This window comes from Salvia hispanica, chromosome 5 (assembly GCF_029641045.1).
Source record: "Salvia hispanica isolate PSC_SH4W2 chromosome 5, Shi_PSC_v1, whole genome shotgun sequence".
NCBI classification, from domain to species: Eukaryota; Viridiplantae; Streptophyta; class Magnoliopsida; order Lamiales; family Lamiaceae; genus Salvia; species Salvia hispanica.
This window is the reverse complement of record NC_142696.1, coordinates 29,282,844-29,289,685: the sequence shown is the minus strand read 5'-3', so window position 1 is coordinate 29,289,685 and position 6,842 is coordinate 29,282,844. Positions and strand designations below refer to the sequence as shown.

Here is a 6,842-nt window from a genome sequence, read left to right as displayed (position 1 = left end):
TTGAGGTTTTGGGAGGGACCATCGATCCAGAGTCCCAGATTACTATAATCCTTCAGAGTCTTCCCCCTAGCTTCCAGCAGTTCAAGCTCAATTTCGAGATGAACAAGCGGGATTACAGTTTGGCTGAGCTGCTGACTGAACTTTAGTCGGCGGAGGACCTTATGGTTCAAGCTAAGGTAGCTATGCTGAGTTTTGCGCCTAATTCCTCTGGCACTAAGCCTTGCCGCAGGAAAGAAAAAGGCACCGAACCTAGTGGCAGCTAAGAATGCTAAGGGAAAGAAAAAGAAGAAGGCCGATAAGAAGCTTACTAGAAAATGCTTCAAGTGTGGAGAGAAAGGTCATTGGAAGCCAAATTGTCCTAAAAAGGGCAAGGCTACAGGTGTGCACCATGCTCTAGTAGTCGAGTCATGTTTGGATTCGACATCTACTCATACGTGGGTCATTGATACTGGAGCAACTGATCATATATGTTTTGATCCTGATTTAATGCAGGTGACAAGATGGTTATATGATCGTGAGATCAAAGTCCAGCTGGGCGACGCTACCAAAGTGGCGGCCGTTGCAGTGGGAGACGTTTATTTGCGTTTTTCTAGTGATAGATTTTTTATTTTGAAGAATGTTTTGTTGATACCTTCTTTTAGAAGAAATTTAATTTAAGTTTCTAAATTGTCTTTTAATGGATATTGACATACTTGGATTTTATTTGGTTTTAGAGGGTGGTTATGTATGAATTTGATCATATTTTGTCTATTATTGGACATGTTTATATCTACTTCTCTATTATGTTGGTATGTTGACCATTTTGTTAAGAATGTGTAGAAAAGGTACAAAATATGTGGATGCGCAGTAGCCTTGGTTTGAGACAATGCTTACTGGAGATTTTGAAGTCCAATCAGCCCCTAATGCATATCAATCTCTTCGTCTTCGAAAGATCTTCGCGTGGGTATCTCGCACACCTCAATCGAAGTTTGGTAGAAGAAGTTATGGCCGTTACAAGAACACTGCGCTGTCCAGAAACTTTCACGCGACCGGGTGAATTATTTCACTATAAATTCACCCGGCCGGGTACAACGATTCTGCGCGAAAAGGGTCAGAAAATGGTCGAAAATGACCACCCGGCCGTGTGAATTTTGCTCTTTATAATTCCACCCGGCCGGGTACGCTATTTTGGCGTATTCTCTTGCCAAAAACGCGATTTTTGATGGGAGATTAAAGGAAAAACGCCTAGGGTTCATATCATTAAACACTTACCGCCTCCTACACTCACACACACCTCCAAGAACACTTTGAGAGAGGGAATTGAAGATTGAAGACTTCCAATCGGAAGATTGAAGTTGCCATTCCATAGATTCATTCTCGCAGGAGTATCTTAATCTTTTCTCCATGTATTTCATAGAATCTTTTGTTTCAAACATGGTTTTTATGAAGAACATGAGTAGCTAAACACCTTTTTGTAGAATTCTTGGTGAAGATGCACTAATTTCATAGTTTTTATCCAATTAATTTTGTTCTTGCTTGCTCTTGTAGTTATTTGATTATTCTTGGGTTTATTCATTTCAATTGTTTGATCACCATTTGATTGTGTAGGATTAATTAGATTAATCGGGAGATGAAATAATTAATCTGGAAATAAGAATAATTCACACCTTAATGCAATAAAACTCGGGAGAGTTGAGGTTTTGAGTGAGGTCTTTGACCTAATCGAGCTTTTGGGAGTTAGGGGTTTTAGGATTAGAAGGGGACTTCAATCCTAGCACCTAATCTGCAGGTTTCTCACCTCGGGAGGGGGTTTAATCTATAATTGTGGTCGACTTAGTAATTCTAGAGACACCAAAAGGTAAGACAATTTGATTGGATAAGAGCTTGGAATTGTGCATCGGATCCTTGAGTTCTACAATTTTCTCCATATTATCTTTTCACTCCGTGTTTACTTGCTTTTATTTGTTTATTTGCTCATTATATGCTTTTCGTAGTGTTAGAAAACAACCAAACCTTTCATGATTCTCTAGATAGTAGTCAACATTTGTTCGTGGTAGTTAAGTTGATACAAATTTGTCTCTGTGGGATACGATACTCTTGCTTGCTAATTGTTACACTGTCTCTGCGGGTACTACTTGTGTTAAAATAAGTCGAGTCAAGTTTTTGGCGCCGTTGTTGGGGACAACTTTGTGTTGTTAGAGCTTAATATCGTGATAATAATTGAGATTACTAGTCTAGATTTTATTTTCTTTAGGTTTTATTTTTATTTTTGAGTTCTCTAATCTTGGTGTTTCTTTTTTTCAAGTTGTATGCACACTCGTTCTAAAGGTCCACCTTTAGAACCCATCGATCCCGAGATCGAAGCATCTAACAGGAGGAGGAACGCTCAGAGGAGGTTGAACCAAAGGATCCGTGTATCTTCACCGGGTCATAGGCGTCCACCCTCCCCCGTTCAGAGGACTCTGTCACCCACTCCGTCTCCACCTCCATCACCGATACAGTACGAGCCTAATTCTCCAATCCTAATGGAGAACAACGATGGGGGAAACAACAATGAGAACAATAATGGAGGGGGCAATAATGAGAATCTTGTCATTCGTCAACTCCGTGAGCAGATGGCCAACATTTAGAGACAATTGGATGAGCGGAATGCTAGACCAGCAGTTCAGCCCGTGCAAAATTTGTTTGCATATAGACGGGTTGCTAATCCGCCAGTCAATAATGTCGGGATTGCCGCCAACAGTTTTGAATTGAAGCCGGGGTTGATAAACAGGGCAGAAGCACATGCATTTGGTGGAACAGGTTCAGAAGATGCCAACAAGCATCTGACCAAGTTCGTACAGATTAGCAACACTGTGAAGGCTAATGGCGTTTCAGATGATCAAATCCGCCTTAGACTGTTCCCGTTCTCTTTGAAGGATGATGCTAGGGATTGGTACGATAGCATGGATCCCAACTCGGTCGCAACTTGGGATGCAATGGTTGAGCTCTTCTTGGATAAATACTACCCACCGAGCGAGGCACTCAAGCGCCAAGCTGAAGTCATCTCTTATGCAATGCAGCCTCAGGAAAATATTCACGAGGCATGGAAGAGATTCAAATACCTGATGAAGAGATGCCCCAACCACGGGTTAAGCCCGGGGCAACAGATCGTAACTTTCCACAGGGGAGCCACCCCGGAGGCAATACGCGAGTTGAATATGAGCGCGGGGGGGTCACTCCTTAAGTTGGGAGAAGACGATGCATTAGAGGTGATTGAGAGGGTGGCCTCCAGCGATGATGGGTGGAAGAATGAGAGAACCAAGTCCTACAGGGTAGCATCCACCTCTGATTTTAATAGGATGGAAACAGTGTCTAAGCAGCTGGACTTCCTAACTAGCAAGCTTGGGTACATGGGAATAGAGACAGTTGGCTTAGAGATGCAGCAAGGAGTTGCAGATGTGAACTACTTTCACCAAGGTGGCAACAACAGGAACTTCAACAATTACCTCCCCAACCAAGGGGGTGGCAATTACAACAACTATGGGAACAAGGTGCACCCCAACTTGTCTTACGGGAACCCAAATATTGCCTTGCAACCACCACCCGGATTCCAGGTATCTAATGGCCAAGTCAAGGAGCCGAAGAAGGGAGAGCTTGGAGAGGTGTTGATGGCTTTCATGAAGCAAACGGGAGATTGCATGACACAATCTAATCAGAGGTTGGACAAGGTAGAAACAAATATGGAAAGTTTAAACATACACATGAAGAGCATCGATACTCAACTCAGTCAGATTTACCAAGCTGTGGGAACTCTATCCAACCCGGGGCAATTTCCTGGCAATACAAGCACTGATCCCGTCAAACACAAAGAGTGCAAAGCCATCTGTACGACCATTCAACCCAATGAAGTGGAAAAAGAGGTTGGTCTAGAGACTGCAGAGGATAATGTTGTGGAGGAAGAGAAGAAACAACCTGAACCACCTCGATTGGAGCCATATACTCCTAAGATACCGTTCCCTAGCCGAATCAAGAAGAAGGTTGTGGATGAGAAATTTGAAAAATTGTTGGACATCTTCAGGAAGGTGAATGTGAATATCCCACTAGTAGATGCTCTGCAACAGATGCCTGTGTATGCAAAGTTCCTAAAAGACGTGATCTCCAAGAAGAACAAGTGGGTGGACTACGAAATAGTGAGCACGTCGGAGAATTGTAGTGTTATAATCCAGAAGAAATTGCCGGCAAAGCTTAAGGACCCCGGAAGTTTCAACATATCATGCGTCATTGGTGATGACAAACACACGAAGGCACTTTGTGATTTGGAGGCGAGCATCAACTTGATGCCCCTATCATTCTTTAGGAAGATAAAAATCGACACTCTCAAGCCGACTAGAATCACGCTCCAAATGGCCGATAGATCTTTCACCTATCCTGAAGGGATCATAGAAGATGTATTAGTGCGGGTAAATGATTTTATATTTCCCGTTGATTTTGTTGTGCTTGACATGGAAGAAGATAGGAATGTGCCGCTTATCCTTGGTTGGCCATTCTTAGCGACGGGGAAAGCATTGATTGATGTTTCTAGGGGAGAGCTTACCCTCCGCATGGGCACCAAACACCATATCTTGTCCATCTACAATGCCATGAAGAGCCCTAAGGTGGAAGAGCTTGCTATGAAGAAAGAGTGCAAAGTTGTGCACGTTGTAGAGGTTCAGAAGGCTCAAGTGGCGAAGCTCAAGGTCGAGAACATTTCCTTATCACAGTATCTATTTGGCCCATGTGGTGGATCAACTCATTGCAAAGGAAGACAGAGAGAGCCCAAGAAGACGAAGGAAAAGGAAGCAAGAATATCGATCACACCGAAAGTAGAGCTCAAATCAAATGATAACATGGTGAAGAAGACTTGGTGGAAGAAGAGGTTGTTGGCAAGAATGTACCTGCTTGAACACGAAGAAGAAGCCAACAACCCCATTAATGCGGGAGTGAATTGATGAAAGCTGTGTGAAGACGTCGAGCCAACGACGATAATCAAAGGCACTATAGGGGAGGTAACCCCTAGTAGGTAACTTCTAGATTATTTCCGTTTCAGTTTGTCTATCATATAAGTCTCACTTCTCCACCAACTTTTCAAACTTATTCTATGCATAGCCTTAAATAAGTTTGGGGGGATGATATGGTGGATAGTGAGCCTTGTGAGGTATTTTACTGCTTTATTTTTGTTTCAAATTGATTAGTTGTCTTTTGTTGCTTTTATTTATGTTTTAGGGTAGATTTATTTTGCTTTAGACCTCCGTAAGTTGTTTTGGTTTTTGGTTGTTGTGGAATTGAATTTGAACTTGTTTGAATTTTGGTTCCTTGGGGTAAAGATTAGTTGGTAATGATAAAAACATCATCCATATTTTAAGTTATCATGGTCTTTGACTTAAGAGTTTGAGTAATAGGTGCATAAGTAACGAATTGTTTGTTTGTCTTGATTCATGCTATTACCCGAGTGAGATTTGAGCCAAAACTTCTTTTTTTTGTGATTTTATCATATGCTTGTTGTTGTTTCTAGAACTTGCTCCTAATCATATTAATTCTACATAGTGAATGTGAATTTAGGAGATGACGTTAGACATTCTTTGTTTTCCCCTACACAAATGTTTATATTTTTGTCTTAATCCCTAGTTAGCCCTCCTAGCCTAAAAAGTATTCCAATGTCAAATAATTGTTGAGTTACCGTCAAAGTGATAAGCCTACAAACTTGGAAGCACATATGGGGCGTTGTAAAAATAAAATAAAATAATGGAGGTATAAGCTAGACGAAGTCTAGAGGAACAAGAAAAAAAAGAAAAAAAAACAATAAATTTGTGGAGGTATAAGCTAGATGAAGTCTAGAAGAGTTATTGGTTGGGTTTCTAAATAAGTGGGGACCGGATGGGAGGAAGAAGTTCGACAAAGTCTTACTTATCTGAGATTTGTTATGGGAAATGGTCTTTTGTTGGGATTTGTAATATGCGAGTACTTGGGTTTCTCTTACTTTTCAGCCACTTTAGCCAAAATGTTCCCTACCGTCCAAAAAGCCACATTACAACCTTAATAAAGTCCTTTCTAATTTTAGATTCACATTCACATTTTAGTAGAGGAGATGTTTGATTTTGAGCAAGCATATGGTGAACACTACTTGTATTTTGATTTGAGAGTATTATTTCTATACATACACCTTTGAGAGTGAGATACACATACACATATCTTCAGAGAAGCATGAATCCAAGGTGATATACGAGTTAGTAGTAAAAGTGCATTCGACGGCTTGACTTTATAGAATTTTGTATTTTGATATGCTCTTGTATTCTATACTCTTTGAAACAATGATAATGTCTAAACCCTTTTAAATCCAAGTCTTCTTTTAGTTCTTTTTCTTCATTGCTCGAGGACTAGCAATTATTTAAGTTTGGGAGAGTCGATTTCTTTTAATGACAATTGCGTTATTAAGAAAGATGGTTCTTATATCTTTCGTGGTATCATGGAAAACAACCTGTACACAATCACTTCTACACAGTTTAATCAACGTAAATCAGAACTCAATGCGACATCAAAAGTTTCTAAGAAAAGAAAAGAACCTTCAATTTCAATGAACGAAACGCACTTATGGCACCTTAGACTTGGTCATGCCAACGAGAGAAGGATTCATGCGATGGTTGATCAAGATCTTATTAAAGGTCTTGAGAAGGAATCGTTCTCAAAGTGTGAATCATGTTTGGAAGGCAAGATGACCAAGAGACCTTTTAGGTCAAAGGATAACAGGGCCAAGGAAGTACTTGAGCTCGTTCATACTGATGTGTGTGGACCAATGTGAGGCAAGGGGCAGTTTTAGATATTTCATCACCTTTATTGATGACTTC

At 40.8% G+C, this 6,842-nt stretch overlaps 1 pseudogene; it reads left to right on the top strand.

The window, feature by feature from the left end:
• Window positions 1-2,288: 2,288 nt before the first annotated feature.
• Window positions 2,289-4,512, top strand: LOC125188051 (uncharacterized; annotated as a pseudogene).
• Window positions 4,513-6,842: the final 2,330 nt, after the last annotated feature.